This window comes from Paramormyrops kingsleyae, chromosome 5, assembly GCF_048594095.1.
Source record: "Paramormyrops kingsleyae isolate MSU_618 chromosome 5, PKINGS_0.4, whole genome shotgun sequence".
NCBI lineage: Eukaryota > Metazoa > Chordata > Actinopteri > Osteoglossiformes > Mormyridae > Paramormyrops > Paramormyrops kingsleyae.
In genome coordinates, this window is record NC_132801.1 from 16,157,190 (window position 1) to 16,176,497 (window position 19,308).

General features: G+C 41.5%; 1 long non-coding RNA gene across 1 annotated transcript; it reads left to right on the top strand.

Moving 5' to 3' along the window:
- The first annotated feature begins 7,466 nt into the window (after positions 1-7,466).
- On the top strand, positions 7,467-8,906 carry LOC140590982 (uncharacterized). The gene is made up of 3 exons (XR_011991867.1): positions 7,467-8,324; positions 8,454-8,569; positions 8,677-8,906. It is a non-coding gene; the product is annotated as an uncharacterized lncRNA (long non-coding RNA).
- The last annotated feature ends 10,402 nt before the right edge of the window (positions 8,907-19,308 follow it).

Sequence of the window (19,308 nt, forward strand, 5' to 3'; positions counted from 1 at the left end):
AAAGATGTTGAATTAACCAACTTAAATATTGAGTCCCAAGTGTCCTCACTCAATGACACGTTAAAATCCTGTTCCCAAGCAGTTTTGATTCTATTAATAGAAGGACATTTCATACCAGCCAGTTTGTCATAAATAACGGATATTAACCCTTTGCGCGTTGGTTGCAAAGTAAGAAACATATCAGCTGCATTCATAACTGGTGACTCAGGGAAAGTCCGAATTAGAGATTTGAGAAAGTGTCTAATCTGCAGATATCTAAAAAAATGAGTATTTGGGAGATCAAATTTATCAGAAAGTTGAGTAAAAGATGCGAAGCTATTGTTGAAAAACAAATCATTAAAACACACAATTCCCTTTCTATGCCAATCATAAAATACAGGGTCGGATAAAGAGGGCTGAAAAAGATGATTTGATAAAATTGGACTCAAAAGAGAAAAACCAGTTAAATTGAAGTGTTTTCTCATCTGAGCCCATACTCTCACAGTACGCCAGACAACCGGATTATCAATTGACTTGTTTCGGGCTAAAGGAAGTGAGGATCCAAGAAGTGCCAAAACAGAAGATTCTTTAGCTGAATTCAATTCCAATGACACCCAGGATGGACAATTATCTTTGTTTTGGGAATAGAACCAAAACACAATACAGCGTATATTAGCTGCCCAATAGTAATAACGGAAATTAGGCAAAGCCAGGCCCCCATAACGCCTAGATTTCTGGAGATGAGCTTTATTCAAACGGGGATGCCTTCCTCTCCATATATAAGAGGATATATCTGAATCTAAAGAAACAAAAAAAGATTTAGGAATAAAGGTAGGTATTGACTGGAACAGATACAAAAATTTAGGTAGTACGTTCATTTTAACGGAATTAATTCTCCCCACTAAAGATACAGAAAGAGGGGACCATTGTGTCAAGGACTGTTTTGTATGATTCAATAGCGTAAGAAAATTTTCTTTAAAAGAGCCATTTGTGCTTCCTTGTAACTGTTATACCCAGGTAAGTACATTGGTCCTGTGCCAATTTAAATGGGAAATTAGAATATTCAGAAATTGGTGCTCCATCCACAGGGAACAACTGACTTTTGTGCAAGTTCAATTTATATCCTGAAAAACTACCAAATTGAGTAAATATTGAAATCATGGAAGGCAGAGATATTCTCGGGTTTGACACATAAATCAACAAGTCGTCTGCGTACAGGGATACTTTATGCTCAACTCCTCTCCTCCAGATACCTGAAACATCCCCACAGCTTCGAAGTGCAATAGCAAGTGGCTCTATAGCCAGATCAAAAAGCAATGGACTTAAGGGGCACCCTTGACGTGTTCCCCGTTGAAGATTAAAGGGTTGTGACTGTTGTGAATTAGTAAGAACAGAAGCGTACGGGCACAGATATAATAGCTTTATCCAAGAGATAAATTTAGATCCAAAATTGAATTTTTCTAAAGTTGCAAATAAATATTCAAATGCCTTTTCTGCATCTAGACAGAGGATACATTCAGGAGTCTGACCGGAAGGGGAATATAATATATCAAATAAACGACGGATATTAAAATAGGAATAATGATTTTTTATAAAGCCGGTTTGATCCTCAGATATAGAGGGTATAATATTTTCCAGCCTGCGGGCTAAAACTTTGGCTAAAATTTTAACGTCAACATTTAACAAGGAAATTGGCCTATATGACGAACATTCAACAGGATCTTTACCTTTTTTTGGGACAAGGGTGATGCATGCCTCATTAAAAGATGAAGGCAGTTTACCACACATAAGGGAATCAGTCAAAACTAAACATAATTGAGGTGATAGCAGCGATGAAAATGCTTTAAAAAATTCAACAGGAAAACCGTCAGATCCTGGGGATTTACCAGACTGCAGAGAAGAAATGGCTGCCTCTATTTCCTCCTGTGAAATAGGTTCATCTAATCTCATCCTATTGTCAGAGGAAAGCATAGGAATATTCAAAGAGTTTAAAAAATTCTCCATCAGAGTACCATCTTGTGGAGCTTCAGAAGTATAGAGTTGAGAGTAGAAAGTCCGGAAAGTATCATTAATTTTAGAATAGTCAGAAGTGATGTTACCATTATCCAATCGAATTTTTGTGATATGCCGTTTTGCCTGGACACCTTTCAGCTGGTTGGCTAGCATCTTGCCCGATTTATCACTATGAATATAAAACGAACTCTTACTCCTCAAAAGCTGGCGTTCAATTGAATATGTCGAGAGGAGGCCAAATTTAGCCTGGAGCTCCACTCGTTTATCATACAGCTGAGGATTTTTGAACTTAGCATAAAGCTGATCTATTTCTTTAATTTGACTGGCCAACTCAAGCCGCTCTGCATGTGCCTTTTTCTTCAGGTTAACGGTATAAGAAATAATTTGTCCCATAAGGTAGGCTTTTAACGTATCCCATATTACCAGGGTGGAGATCCCAGGTGTAGAATTTGTTTGGTAAAAGAATATTATTTGCTCTGCCATGAATTTCAAAAAGTTCTTATCTGTCAGGAGAGTTGAGTTAAAACGCCAATGTCTCTTGTATTGGGAGACATCGGGAAAGGTCATGGATAACACAACAGGGGCATGATCAGATATTACTATGCCCCGGTAATCACAAGAGAGAACTAGTGAGATCAACTGACTATCAATTAGGAAATAAATCAATCCTAGAATAAGTACGGTGGACCTGTGAGAAGAACGAGTACCCTCTATCATTAGGATGGAGAAAACGCCATACATCAGAGACACCATAATTAGATAAAAAGGACTGAATAAATGAAGCAGATTTACTAATTGTAACAGGGTTAGCAGAAGATCGATCTAGCACAGGATCCAGCCAACAGTTAAAATCACTGCCAAGTATGAGAGAGTATGAGCTCAGATCCGGTAGTAGAGAGAAAACACGCTCAAAAAAATCTACATTATCAGCATTGGGGGCATATACATTGGCCAGTATTACTTTGGTGTTATATAGTTTTCCTGAAACAAAAACATACCGACCATTGTCATCCGAGATTACATTATGTTTCTCAAAGGGAATGTTTTGGCTGATAAGAATTGAGACACCTCTAGCCTTAGCCTGAAAAGTAGAATGAAAATGTTGACCCCACCACCGGGACATAAGACGAGAGTTATCAGATCCTCGAATGTGTGTTTCTTGTAAAAAAGCAACTGCTGCTTTATACTGTTTGAGGTGTGAGAACACCTTCCTTCTTTTAACGGGGTGGTTTAAACCCTTGACATTTCAACTCACCAAGTTTAAATGACTACCCATTCTCCATCTTAAAAAAGCAGGTTAACATGTACATTGAAAGACAAGGTTCCAGATATGGATAACAAAATAGTCCTGACATAACCAAAACGATCTCCTGAGATTTGACTGGCACTAGAGGATGTCTCCCCCCCCCCCCCCCCCCCGCACCCACTACCCACCCCCCTACCCATCAACAGGAAAGCTGCCAAAAAAACTAGCAGCAAGCTCACCAAGACACCTATTGTGTACCCTCACAAAGAAACTCTTCCTGTCTCACTCAAAAAATCTCCAGCTCCCAAATAAATTTTGGGTACTCAAATACACTCCAAGGTTAACTATGAACTTCTTGAAAAAACATATCCATAACAAAACCAACGCAAAATATATTACCAAGTTTACATACTGCTGAAAATTGGCAAAGTATATTAACAATGTACCAAAATAACAGAAATACAAACCATTAGGTTCAAGACTGCCTATAAGCGTCCTTGCACAATCCGAAAACAACAGGGAGAAAGAAAGAAAAAAAAAGTAAATAAATTCAGGCAAAGTACTCACGTAACTACCATGCGGATAAACGTGGTAGCTACCACAGCAATCTGAGCGAGTCCGCCATAGACATCCAAATTCTGTACCATAAAGGCAAACACGAAGAAGGTAGTAATATTCAGTTTAATACGATCCAAGCAGACGTTCACGAAGATTCCAACGTAGTAGGTAGGCCATCCACAAATTTCCTCGCCTCGGCGACCGAGCGTAGCCACTTCCTGTCACCGTTGAGAAGGGTGATGCGGAGTCGTGCAGGGTACAACGAGGCAGGTTTGAGTCCGCGTTTATACAACTCGGCCATCACTTCTCTGTATTCTACGCGTTGACCCAAAACCTCCGGGCAATAGTCCTCCACGATGCGGATCTGCTGACCATGGTACTCGAGCTTCCCCCTCCGTCGGGCTTCTCGGATCAGAGTATCCTTTGTCTGATAGCGATGGAGGCGGATGATAACAGGCCGTGGTCTCCGTCCTGGATCCGGCTTTGCTACAGGTGACCGATGGGCTCTATCAATCTCCGGCGGGGTGGGTAGCGTACCATTTCCAAAAACGTCGCACAGTAGACCCGCAAAAAACTCTGTAGGACGCCCACCTTCGACAGACTCCGCCAGCCCCAAGATGCGCAGGTTTTGTCGTCTGCTTCGGCTCTCCAAATCGGTAACTTTGGCCAGTAGTTTAGTATTGCTGTCGCTGAGGCCGGAGCAAACATTCTCTAGTTCTTTAAAACGCTGGCTTAGATCCTCCGAGACAAGCTCCAGAGACCCGAGCCGTTGCCCATGGTCTTGCACTGCAGACCGAACTTCGTCGAGTTTAGTTTCCATTGAACTAAAAGACGTTCTGAACTCGGTCGCTAGCGTTTCTCTGTGCTGGTCTAAAAGCAAGGTGATGGCCGCCATATTTAAGCCAGGTGTCGCGTCCTCCTTTTCCCCCGCTTTGACGCGTTTTGAGGTCATTTAAGCGCAATTAAAAAACAAAAAACGAGAAAAAAAAAGAAGAAAAAAATGAAACCGAGCAAAATATAACACTTTAGTTATGGATTGAAAGATTGAGGAGTGGGGACTTTGAAAAAGTTAGCGGGAGCTCCTCTACCTTGTTCCTTTCACATCCCCCTATCGACCGAAAGTCCCCCCGTTTTAAATAAAGATCATCTTATACAAACCTTAAAAGGCACAAAAATAGTCATACCCACGTCCATGACATCACAAATGGTCAGATTAGTTCATGAAGGACATTTGGGTGTAGAAAAGTGCAAAAGACGTGCACGGGGTGTTATACTGGCCGGGCATGCACAAGGACATTGAAGCTTATGTACAACACTGTGAGACTTGCCAGCGCTACAGATATCGACGGCCAAAGGAGCCCATGAGGCCACAGGAAAAACCCCGAGATCCATGGAGAGAAGTAGGAATGGATCTTTTCCAATTGCCTGAATAAGGGCTACTGGTATATTCATTATAATTTTGTTATATAACTCCTTAGAACAAACAGTATCATATTTAGCATAAAAATCCTCCAGTCCAAGTATGTTACCATTTCGATCCATATGTACCACTGACTGAATACGTCTTGCCATCCAGTCATCAACACAGATCGAGCAGCGCCTCTCAGTCGGCTGCACAAACTGGAACCGCCTCCATGACGACAGAACTTTGCCCTTATTGGCTGAAGAGTTTAATTACACGAATGACGTTGGTATCCCAGGAAGTTCCGATGCTTTATCTGCTATTTCTCCCGAATATCACCTAAAGCAGTGAGAACTGGTTTTCAGTTAATTTACCTGGTAAAATAAAGTTTAAATAAATGACATAAATGCTCTAATAGTACACGTAAGTTACTGGTTTATTTATTGTTAGTTACTGCAGTGTTGCGCTGCTTTATTTGTTTCATCGTTATCTTCTGGCAGTGCTGCCATTGTAGTCAGCTCTCGCAGATTAGGAGTAGAAGTTGTCCGACTTGGCTGCAGTCAGTTTATACTCCACCCCTGCAGCCGCCGGCAGATCTCGCTCCACGTCACGTCAGCTGCAGACAGACCTAAGGCCAAGTCGAACGCACCCTTAGTTTCCACAGCCCGACTCCCAGCAAGGAGCTTCCCGCGTGGCTCGAGGGCTCCTTGCGGCAAACTGGTCACACAACACATTAACCAGAATATATTGAAGGCATGTTTACTTCGGAAGACAGAACAGAATAGGGCAGGATCGCACGTGTGCACACTGATTCAAGAAGACATTAGGACAAAACGCGCGTTTGTGCGAGAAGTGTATATAATCTGCGTTTGACTAAAATAAACTACTAATAAGCAAAGTGTGGCCCATCACTATTCTGTTCAGTTATTCATATAATTGGTCCAGCACTGTTAAAAGCTGACAGAGTACTAGAGTGAAGCCTACTCCAAATCTAGTACGTGTACTTCATTATACCAGCATAACAATTACAACACGTAGCCGAGATATATTGAAAGCAGGCATACCTGTTGGAGCCGTTCTATTACAAATTTCTTTATTTTTTCATAATCCTTCTCGAGATGGCGAGAAACACTCCGTGCTAAGACTCCTTCGATCTCAATGCAAGTCGCACCGATGAGAAGCAAGTCCTTCGCCACGTCGATGAATTCTTGTCCTTCTATAAAAACAAAAGGTCTCAAATCTTGCCTCCACATGCGAGCCATCGTGTTCCTGAGCCTGATCTTCACAATTTCTGGAACTTCTCGCTGCACTTCATTACCAAGCGATCTGCTGCTACAAGTGTGTCTCGACATGCTAATTGTCCCGGAGTCAGGTGCATATTTGACTATGACTTTGCACGTATTACAAGCAGCGTAGGGAGTTGGTACTCCATCGCACTCTACTCCATCTTACAAACGTCTTTAAAGTTGCGGACTTGCCCAACAGATCCTTAAAAGTCACGCAGGGATCATATATACTCCGACTTTACGTTGCAACGCCGTTTTCTCTGACTCCATGTTTTAAACTGACTGTCGCCGGCCGTTACCCACACGTCACGCGCTAATCAGGTGACCGCTTCCATTCGATCACCAATATTTATCATGATTTTTTTTTCTTCTCCTTTATGTCTCAGGCAGAGACCCATGTAATTGAGATTTGTATATTTATTTCATGGACATAAGGCAATAAAACGGACAGCTTCGCTATTTACTTAATTTTATGAATAATTTCAAAGTACAGTATAGGCTAGCTATTTCGAACAATTTTCAAATTACAGTGCTGTATAAATTAAATTACTGAACTGTGTATTATTCAAATAGGCTATATTAATACAATACAGTATCACTGTACATAAATATTCAATATTCAATTTTATTAACAGCGCATTTTCACGACGCTACGTTGCCTCAAAGGGCTTATTGTAGTTTCGCTGCTGCATCTCGGTGGCTTGTTTTTGGCAGCTTATCATAAGCTTTAATGAGCCTATATTTGTCACTGAGAGAAAATGACTGTCCTGTCATGTTTTCTGTGCACACCGCATTAGCTTCGGGTATCTATAGTCAGAAGCAGATGGGCTACCGCAAGGTAAAGTACTAGTAGGGCGATCAAAGTAAAGTAAAAAATAAAATAAAATACCAGTTTTAATTTGTTATCACGCTTAAAACAAACACTGTAAGCGGACTACTTGATTATTATACGCGAATTATTTAAACAGAATTTGTACAGTAATGATTTTGTCCCAATTGCTTTTTGAGCTATATATGCGACTGATCACTATATGCAGTTTCCACCGTATTTATAAATATATTATGATTCCCGGTTCCGCTGCTCCCCTTTGGATATTATTTGCTTCCCATCCCCAGTCTAGGGGAAGTAATGATTAATCTGCCGGCAACCCCCCTCACCCAAATCGTCAAATTTCACCTCATCGTCAGTCCGTGGCCGATTTTTGTCGCAGGGTTGTCTGGCCGGCACAGATTATCAGCATCGGTACAGGAAACCTTGTTATTGGATCGATTCGGACCGCAAAGAAAGTCATTGTGAGGATGGAAATGTTATTATGTTAAACTTCCCCTAGGCAAGCCATCGCTGTCACAACTAGGTATGTCATTGGCTGCATTTGCCACACGTGACGCTGTCCCGCTGAATTCCATTTCCATGGAGACGATTGTGACGAAGGCGTTCTAAGACTACGTAGGCAATAGCCACGTATAAATTCTGAGGCGCAGTTCCCGAGTCTCAGAACGACCTTTTGCAGCACCATAGCAAGACCCATTCAGTTCTCTCTCTTTAACAATCAATTAAGCATTAAAATGTGCAACCAAATGAAGGCAGTCTGGCGCGTGGAGGTATTTTTTAAAACTACTAATTTCAGCTTCACCGTACACAGAAGCAAATCAAGGTGCTTCATTGTTGAACCGGCGGCTGACATTGCCGACAAGAAGCTCAAGGAGTCTGTGGAGTCTTTGCGGAGAAACATCATTTTGTATTTTCTCCACCTGGACCGCAACCCACCTCATGGTCAGGAAATATGCACCCCTGCTGTCCCTGACGATTTCTGCAGTCCAGCTACAGCAGCCGAGACAGGTACTGTATCACCTGCGGATCGCACACCTTTCAACAGAGTGATTAGCATATGCCCATGGCCAAAGCTCAAGAAGAAGTTAAAGGAAGGTGGTACAAAGGCCTGTACTCATCCTGCATTATTGTTTTCAGGTGATGCAGACTGTGAGGGAGACGCCCAGGCCCCAAAAATTAGATTGGGCAGCAGACATAGGAGGGTCAGCACTTTTATCAAATCCCTCCTCAGGATACCCAAGATGCTCATCAAGGTACTGGGCTTAGTTTTAAGGAGTTAAAATGGTGCTGGATGCATTAGGAGTTATTATGCTTCAGGTAACACTAGTCTGATGGTTGGTGCTGGCTCTGTTCACCACAGAATTTCAAGAAATGGGTTCCATGTTCAACCTAAGAGTCTCCTACCACCAGACCAAGGGCAGCCCCAAATGAAGTCCTCCTGTCGCAGCCTTTTTGCAGCCTATGTTGTGCTGCTCTTCTGGGATATTAATATCCCCGTAACCCTGCGCAGGAAGAGGAACTGTGGCTGCCATGTGCTCAAATAAAATGCACTCTACTTAAAATGTGCATTCAATAAAATCTTGCACCCTACTGTATTGTTGTCTGGTTATATTTCTATACATCACGTAACTATAACTTTTGTCGCTGTTCTGTTAGCATCAGGACAGGTAAAATGTTGATCCCAAGCAGGATTTATCCTTTGCTTGTATTAATGGTTTTATCCATGGCCGCTTCATTTATTCCCAATGAATGCACTTCAAAGATCTGTGTTTTTTAAGGGTATCGCAGCAATTTCTTAAACTTTATCCAGTTCACACTCTTCTTTTCTCTCAAGTGCATGTGGAGAGTCTTCCCTAGCTAACTGCAATTAAAACGCTTCATACCAGAGTGAGTTGGTAGATAGGTTTGAAGTTATACACATTTGTATAATTCGTCGCACAGTGCTGTGCTTGCCACTGTTTCAGACTTTACACCCGAATCTCTATATCTGAAATATAAACATTAAATACACGCAAGATATGACAAAGGACATTTGACTGCTTGTTGTTTGATTGCTTCTCAGTGCATATTAAATATACAGGGAAGCCAACTGTAGAGGCTATGAAAGCAAACATACATCCATTCATCTTTAAATTCATGATTTTCCTCATGTATTTTTAATTCTTCTTGGTAGCCAGTGATAAATAATGTGTGTTGATCCACAGTATTAATGTGTTACATCACACTTTAAACTACTGGTGGTTTTTTAATAGACAGTTAAGTCCACGTAAACTAAACCAGATATGACTGCTTTAACAGTTACGTTTTACTTTCCTCTAATAAAAATGATTAAAATTACTTTGAGTTACGCCTATTTCTTCATTCTTTTTCAAAGCAACAAGGGGGCACTCAAAGAGCCGAATACTGCTCAGGAGCCTCGGGTTGGTCTAGGCCAGAGGGTGACTCGGGAGTGGATTTTCACTCTGGTACCATTCCCCTGCCACGAAAAATTCCTGTACCGTCCCGATCCCATGCAAAATAACGTTTAAAATCCTGTACCGCGCAATCCCAAAACGAATGATTCCTGTCCCATCTTGGTCCGATTTTTTTTTTGCCTGCTAAAAAAAATACTGTCCATGGATTCCTATGCTATTTCTAGTAATGGCCAACTACTAGGCTATATAGTTGGATGATCAGATGTATTGACGAGACACATACACCAGTGCTGCATAGTTGGAACCTTTACTTGAAGAAACTGCCATTACACACGTTACTATTAGCAGGCTTATAACCAAATGTCACACTGCCCACTAGTGGTGGAACTACACATAGCACATTACATATCAATACATCTCCCCTTTTGTTGTTTTAAATCAGGGGTGGCCAATCTTATCCGCAAAGGGCCGGTGTGTATGCAGGTTTTTTGTGATAACCTGTAGGTCTGCTGTTCAAACCCAGGTGTGAGGACTCTTCAGCCAATCAGTCCTCTAATTAGTAATCTAATTAGGGAGTTTCAGCGAAAACCCGCATACACATTGGCCCTTTGCGGATAACATTGGCCACCCCTGTTTTCTCAAAGATATTTTTATTGATTTTAAAACATGAAAAAGACACCAGCAACAAAACAAAAAGCACACACGTTATTTCAAAAGACCTCACTAAATATGACCTCACTAAATACGTCAATTCTGAAAGGGTTGCATGAAGAAATCAGATAACATTGCAGTAGAGTATTATAGGAAAAAATGATAATTTAGACATATTCAAAAAACAGTAATGATAACAAGGTCTGCAACTCTAAACCCAAAAACCTTACCACATAATAACCCCATCCTCTTGCCAGATTGATTAATTAAAAAGAACACGACGACAATATTGTTTCTGGAACCTTACTGGGTATTACTAATAGACGGAGTCTGAGACCGAAGACTTGAAAAATACTCCAGGAAGGGCCCCCATAACTTCTGAAATTCTTTGCTGGTATCACTAATCGAGTAGCGTATCTTTTCGAGGCTTAAACAGGACATAAGGTCCATCATCCATTGAGCATGGGTGGGTGGAGCAGCACCTTTCCATCTGAGTAAGACTGCACGTCTGGCTAGAAGGGAAGCAAAGGATAGTGTCCGGCGTTTCACCGGGGTCAGACATGTATCAGCATCACTGAGGCCAAAGAGCGCGATCAAAGGGTCGGGGTGTATAGGCTGTTTGAGGACTAAGGACAGGGTTTGAAATATCCCCCTCCAGTATTCTTCAAGACTAGGACACGACCAGTACATGTGAATAAGCGAAGCATCCTCATTTCCACATTTGTCACAGCGGGGATCCACATTCGGGTAAATACGCGATAGTTTGACTTTGGACATATGAACTCTGTGCACAATTTTAAACTGTAAAAGACAATGGCGGGCACATAAAGATGTTGAATTAACCAACTTAAATATTGAGTCCCAAGTGTCCTCACTCAATGACACGTTAAAATCCTGTTCCCAAGCAGTTTTGATTCTATTAATAGAAGGACATTTCATACCAGCCAGTTTGTCATAAATAACGGATATTAACCCTTTGCGCGTTGGTTGCAAAGTAAGAAACATATCAGCTGCATTCATAACTGGTGACTCAGGGAAAGTCCGAATTAGAGATTTGAGAAAGTGTCTAATCTGCAGATATCTAAAAAAATGAGTATTTGGGAGATCAAATTTATCAGAAAGTTGAGTAAAAGATGCGAAGCTATTGTTGAAAAACAAATCATTAAAACACACAATTCCCTTTCTATGCCAATCATAAAATACAGGGTCGGATAAAGAGGGCTGAAAAAGATGATTTGATAAAATTGGACTCAAAAGAGAAAAACCAGTTAAATTGAAGTGTTTTCTCATCTGAGCCCATACTCTCACAGTACGCCAGACAACCGGATTATCAATTGACTTGTTTCGGGCTAAAGGAAGTGAGGATCCAAGAAGTGCCAAAACAGAAGATTCTTTAGCTGAATTCAATTCCAATGACACCCAGGATGGACAATTATCTTTGTTTTGGGAATAGAACCAAAACACAATACAGCGTATATTAGCTGCCCAATAGTAATAACGGAAATTAGGCAAAGCCAGGCCCCCATAACGCCTAGATTTCTGGAGATGAGCTTTATTCAAACGGGGATGCCTTCCTCTCCATATATAAGAGGATATATCTGAATCTAAAGAAACAAAAAAAGATTTAGGAATAAAGGTAGGTATTGACTGGAACAGATACAAAAATTTAGGTAGTACGTTCATTTTAACGGAATTAATTCTCCCCACTAAAGATACAGAAAGAGGGGACCATTGTGTCAAGGACTGTTTTGTATGATTCAATAGCGTAAGAAAATTTTCTTTAAAAGAGCCATTTGTGCTTCCTTGTAACTGTTATACCCAGGTAAGTACATTGGTCCTGTGCCAATTTAAATGGGAAATTAGAATATTCAGAAATTGGTGCTCCATCCACAGGGAACAACTGACTTTTGTGCAAGTTCAATTTATATCCTGAAAAACTACCAAATTGAGTAAATATTGAAATCATGGAAGGCAGAGATATTCTCGGGTTTGACACATAAATCAACAAGTCGTCTGCGTACAGGGATACTTTATGCTCAACTCCTCTCCTCCAGATACCTGAAACATCCCCACAGCTTCGAAGTGCAATAGCAAGTGGCTCTATAGCCAGATCAAAAAGCAATGGACTTAAGGGGCACCCTTGACGTGTTCCCCGTTGAAGATTAAAGGGTTGTGACTGTTGTGAATTAGTAAGAACAGAAGCGTACGGGCACAGATATAATAGCTTTATCCAAGAGATAAATTTAGATCCAAAATTGAATTTTTCTAAAGTTGCAAATAAATATTCAAATGCCTTTTCTGCATCTAGACAGAGGATACATTCAGGAGTCTGACCGGAAGGGGAATATAATATATCAAATAAACGACGGATATTAAAATAGGAATAATGATTTTTTATAAAGCCGGTTTGATCCTCAGATATAGAGGGTATAATATTTTCCAGCCTGCGGGCTAAAACTTTGGCTAAAATTTTAACGTCAACATTTAACAAGGAAATTGGCCTATATGACGAACATTCAACAGGATCTTTACCTTTTTTTGGGACAAGGGTGATGCATGCCTCATTAAAAGATGAAGGCAGTTTACCACACATAAGGGAATCAGTCAAAACTAAACATAATTGAGGTGATAGCAGCGATGAAAATGCTTTAAAAAATTCAACAGGAAAACCGTCAGATCCTGGGGATTTACCAGACTGCAGAGAAGAAATGGCTGCCTCTATTTCCTCCTGTGAAATAGGTTCATCTAATCTCATCCTATTGTCAGAGGAAAGCATAGGAATATTCAAAGAGTTTAAAAAATTCTCCATCAGAGTACCATCTTGTGGAGCTTCAGAAGTATAGAGTTGAGAGTAGAAAGTCCGGAAAGTATCATTAATTTTAGAATAGTCAGAAGTGATGTTACCATTATCCAATCGAATTTTTGTGATATGCCGTTTTGCCTGGACACCTTTCAGCTGGTTGGCTAGCATCTTGCCCGATTTATCACTATGAATATAAAACGAACTCTTACTCCTCAAAAGCTGGCGTTCAATTGAATATGTCGAGAGGAGGCCAAATTTAGCCTGGAGCTCCACTCGTTTATCATACAGCTGAGGATTTTTGAACTTAGCATAAAGCTGATCTATTTCTTTAATTTGACTGGCCAACTCAAGCCGCTCTGCATGTGCCTTTTTCTTCAGGTTAACGGTATAAGAAATAATTTGTCCCATAAGGTAGGCTTTTAACGTATCCCATATTACCAGGGTGGAGATCCCAGGTGTAGAATTTGTTTGGTAAAAGAATATTATTTGCTCTGCCATGAATTTCAAAAAGTTCTTATCTGTCAGGAGAGTTGAGTTAAAACGCCAATGTCTCTTGTATTGGGAGACATCGGGAAAGGTCATGGATAACACAACAGGGGCATGATCAGATATTACTATGCCCCGGTAATCACAAGAGAGAACTAGTGAGATCAACTGACTATCAATTAGGAAATAATCAATCCTAGAATAAGTACGGTGGACCTGTGAGAAGAACGAGTACCCTCTATCATTAGGATGGAGAAAACGCCATACATCAGAGACACCATAATTAGATAAAAAGGACTGAATAAATGAAGCAGATTTACTAATTGTAACAGGGTTAGCAGAAGATCGATCTAGCACAGGATCCAGCCAACAGTTAAAATCACTGCCAAGTATGAGAGAGTATGAGCTCAGATCCGGTAGTAGAGAGAAAACACGCTCAAAAAAATCTACATTATCAGCATTGGGGGCATATACATTGGCCAGTATTACTTTGGTGTTATATAGTTTTCCTGAAACAAAAACATACCGACCATTGTCATCCGAGATTACATTATGTTTCTCAAAGGGAATGTTTTGGCTGATAAGAATTGAGACACCTCTAGCCTTAGCCTGAAAAGTAGAATGAAAATGTTGACCCCACCACCGGGACATAAGACGAGAGTTATCAGATCCTCGAATGTGTGTTTCTTGTAAAAAAGCAACTGCTGCTTTATACTGTTTGAGGTGTGAGAACACCTTCCTTCTTTTAACGGGGTGGTTTAAACCCTTGACATTTCAACTCACCAAGTTTAAATGACTACCCATTCTCCATCTTAAAAAAGCAGGTTAACATGTACATTGAAAGACAAGGTTCCAGATATGGATAACAAAATAGTCCTGACATAACCAAAACGATCTCCTGAGATTTGACTGGCACTAGAGGATGTCTCCCCCCCCCCCCCCCCCCCCCGCACCCACTACCCACCCCCCTACCCATCAACAGGAAAGCTGCCAAAAAAACTAGCAGCAAGCTCACCAAGACACCTATTGTGTACCCTCACAAAGAAACTCTTCCTGTCTCACTCAAAAAATCTCCAGCTCCCAAATAAATTTTGGGTACTCAAATACACTCCAAGGTTAACTATGAACTTCTTGAAAAAACATATCCATAACAAAACCAACGCAAAATATATTACCAAGTTTACATACTGCTGAAAATTGGCAAAGTATATTAACAATGTACCAAAATAACAGAAATACAAACCATTAGGTTCAAGACTGCCTATAAGCGTCCTTGCACAATCCGAAAACAACAGGGAGAAAGAAAGAAAAAAAAAGTAAATAAATTCAGGCAAAGTACTCACGTAACTACCATGCGGATAAACGTGGTAGCTACCACAGCAATCTGAGCGAGTCCGCCATAGACATCCAAATTCTGTACCATAAAGGCAAACACGAAGAAGGTAGTAATATTCAGTTTAATACGATCCAAGCAGACGTTCACGAAGATTCCAACGTAGTAGGTAGGCCATCCACAAATTTCCTCGCCTCGGCGACCGAGCGTAGCCACTTCCTGTCACCGTTGAGAAGGGTGATGCGGAGTCGTGCAGGGTACAACGAGGCAGGTTTGAGTCCGCGTTTATACAACTCGGCCATCACTTCTCTGTATTCTACGCGTTGACCCAAAACCTCCGGGCAATAGTCCTCCACGATGCGGATCTGCTGACCATGGTACTCGAGCTTCCCCCTCCGTCGGGCTTCTCGGATCAGAGTATCCTTTGTCTGATAGCGATGGAGGCGGATGATAACAGGCCGTGGTCTCCGTCCTGGATCCGGCTTTGCTACAGGTGACCGATGGGCTCTATCAATCTCCGGCGGGGTGGGTAGCGTACCATTTCCAAAAACGTCGCACAGTAGACCCGCAAAAAACTCTGTAGGACGCCCACCTTCGACAGACTCCGCCAGCCCCAAGATGCGCAGGTTTTGTCGTCTGCTTCGGCTCTCCAAATCGGTAACTTTGGCCAGTAGTTTAGTATTGCTGTCGCTGAGGCCGGAGCAAACATTCTCTAGTTCTTTAAAACGCTGGCTTAGATCCTCCGAGACAAGCTCCAGAGACCCGAGCCGTTGCCCATGGTCTTGCACTGCAGACCGAACTTCGTCGAGTTTAGTTTCCATTGAACTAAAAGACGTTCTGAACTCGGTCGCTAGCGTTTCTCTGTGCTGCTCTAAAAGCAAGGTGATGGCCGCCATATTTAAGCCAGGTGTCGCGTCCTCCTTTTCCCCCGCTTTGACGCGTTTTGAGGTCATTTAAGCGCAATTAAAAAACAAAAAACGAGAAAAAAAAAGAAGAAAAAAATGAAACCGAGCAAAATATAACACTTTAGTTATGGATTGAAAGATTGAGGAGTGGGGACTTTGAAAAAGTTAGCGGGAGCTCCTCTACCTTGTTCCTTTCACATCCCCCTATCGACCGAAAGTCCCCCCCTGTTTTAAATAAAGATCATCTTATACAAACCTTAAAAGGCACAAAAATAGTCATACCCACGTCCATGACATCACAAATGGTCAGATTAGTTCATGAAGGACATTTGGGTGTAGAAAAGTGCAAAAGACGTGCACGGGGTGTTATACTGGCCGGGCATGCACAAGGACATTGAAGCTTATGTACAACACTGTGAGACTTGCCAGCGCTACAGATATCGACGGCCAAAGGAGCCCATGAGGCCACAGGAAAAACCTCGAGATCCATGGAGAGAAGTAGGAATGGATCTTTTCCAATTGCCTGAATAAGGGCTACTGGTATATTCATTATAATTTTGTTATATAACTCCTTAGAACAAACAGTATCATATTTAGCATAAAAATCCTCCAGTCCAAGTATGTTACCATTTCGATCCATATGTACCACTGACTGAATACGTCTTGCCATCCAGTCATCAACACAGATCGAGCAGCGCCTCTCAGTCGGCTGCACAAACTGGAACCGCCTCCATGACGACAGAACTTTGCCCTTATTGGCTGAAGAGTTTAATTACACGAATGACGTTGGTATCCCAGGAAGTTCCGATGCTTTATCTGCTATTTCTCCCGAATATCACCTAAAGCAGTGAGAACTGGTTTTCAGTTAATTTACCTGGTAAAATAAAGTTTAAATAAATGACATAAATGCTCTAATAGTACACGTAAGTTACTGGTTTATTTATTGTTAGTTACTGCAGTGTTGCGCTGCTTTATTTGTTTCATCGTTATCTTCTGGCAGTGCTGCCATTGTAGTCAGCTCTCGCAGATTAGGAGTAGAAGTTGTCCGACTTGGCTGCAGTCAGTTTATACTCCACCCCTGCAGCCGCCGGCAGATCTCGCTCCACGTCACGTCAGCTGCAGACAGACCTAAGGCCAAGTCGAACGCACCCTTAGTTTCCACAGCCCGACTCCCAGCAAGGAGCTTCCCGCGTGGCTCGAGGGCTCCTTGCGGCAAACTGGTCACACAACACATTAACCAGAATATATTGAAGGCATGTTTACTTCGGAAGACAGAACAGAATAGGGCAGGATCGCACGTGTGCACACTGATTCAAGAAGACATTAGGACAAAACGCGCGTTTGTGCGAGAAGTGTATATAATCTGCGTTTGACTAAAATAAACTACTAATAAGCAAAGTGTGGCCCATCACTATTCTGTTCAGTTATTCATATAATTGGTCCAGCACTGTTAAAAGCTGACAGAGTACTAGAGTGAAGCCTACTCCAAATCTAGTACGTGTACTTCATTATACCAGCATAACAATTACAACACGTAGCCGAGATATATTGAAAGCAGGCATACCTGTTGGAGCCGTTCTATTACAAATTTCTTTATTTTTTCATAATCCTTCTCGAGATGGCGAGAAACACTCCGTGCTAAGACTCCTTCGATCTCAATGCAAGTCGCACCGATGAGAAGCAAGTCCTTCGCCACGTCGATGAATTCTTGTCCTTCTATAAAAACAAAAGGTCTCAAATCTTGCCTCCACATGCGAGCCATCGTGTTCCTGAGCCTGATCTTCACAATTTCTGGAACTTCTCGCTGCACTTCATTACCAAGCGATCTGCTGCTACAAGTGTGTCTCGACATGCTAATTGTCCCGGAGTCAGGTGCATATTTGACTATGACTTTGCACGTATTACAAGCAGCGTAGGGAGTTGGTACTCCATCGCACTCTACTCCATCTTACAAACGTCTTTAAAGTTGCGGACTTGCCCAACAGATCCTTAAAAGTCACGCAGGGATCATATATACTCCGACTTTACGTTGCAACGCCGTTTTCTCTGACTCCATGTTTTAAACTGACTGTCGCCGGCCGTTACCCACACGTCACGCGCTAATCAGGTGACCGCTTCCATTCGATCACCAATATTTATCATGATTTTTTTTTCTTCTCCTTTATGTCTCAGGCAGAGACCCATGTAATTGAGATTTGTATATTTATTTCATGGACATAAGGCAATAAAACGGACAGCTTCGCTATTTACTTAATTTTATGAATAATTTCAAAGTACAGTATAGGCTAGCTATTTCGAACAATTTTCAAATTACAGTGCTGTATAAATTAAATTACTGAACTGTGTATTATTCAAATAGGCTATATTAATACAATACAGTATCACTGTACATAAATATTCAATATTCAATTTTATTAACAGCGCATTTTCACGACGCTACGTTGCCTCAAAGGGCTTATTGTAGTTTCGCTGCTGCATCTCGGTGGCTTGTTTTTGGCAGCTTATCATAAGCTTTAATGAGCCTATATTTGTCACTGAGAGAAAATGACTGTCCTGTCATGTTTTCTGTGCACACCGCATTAGCTTCGGGTATCTATAGTCAGAAGCAGATGGGCTACCGCAAGGTAAAGTACTAGTAGGGCGATCAAAGTAAAGTAAAAAATAAAATAAAATACCAGTTTTAATTTGTTATCACGCTTAAAACAAACACTGTAAGCGGACTACTTGATTATTATACGCGAATTATTTAAACAGAATTTGTACAGTAATGATTTTGTCCCAATTGCTTTTTGAGCTATATATGCGACTGATCACTATATGCAGTTTCCACCGTATTTATAAATATATTATGATTCCCGGTTCCGCTGCTCCCCTTTGGATATTATTTGCTTCCCATCCCCAGTCTAGGGGAAGTAATGATTAATCTGCCGGCAACCCCCCTCACCCAAATCGTCAAATTTCACCTCATCGTCAGTCCGTGGCCGATTTTTGTCGCAGGGTTGTCTGGCCGGCACAGATTATCAGCATCGGTACAGGAAACCTTGTTATTGGATCGATTCGGACCGCAAAGAAAGTCATTGTGAGGATGGAAATGTTATTATGTTAAACTTCCCCTAGGCAAGCCATCGCTGTCACAACTAGGTATGTCATTGGCTGCATTTGCCACACGTGACGCTGTCCCGCTGAATTCCATTTCCATGGAGACGATTGTGACGAAGGCGTTCTAAGACTACGTAGGCAATAGCCACGTATAAATTCTGAGGCGCAGTTCCCGAGTCTCAGAACGACCTTTTGCAGCACCATAGCAAGACCCATTCAGTTCTCTCTCTTTAACAATCAATTAAGCATTAAAATGTGCAACCAAATGAAGGCAGTCTGGCGCGTGGAGGTATTTTTTAAA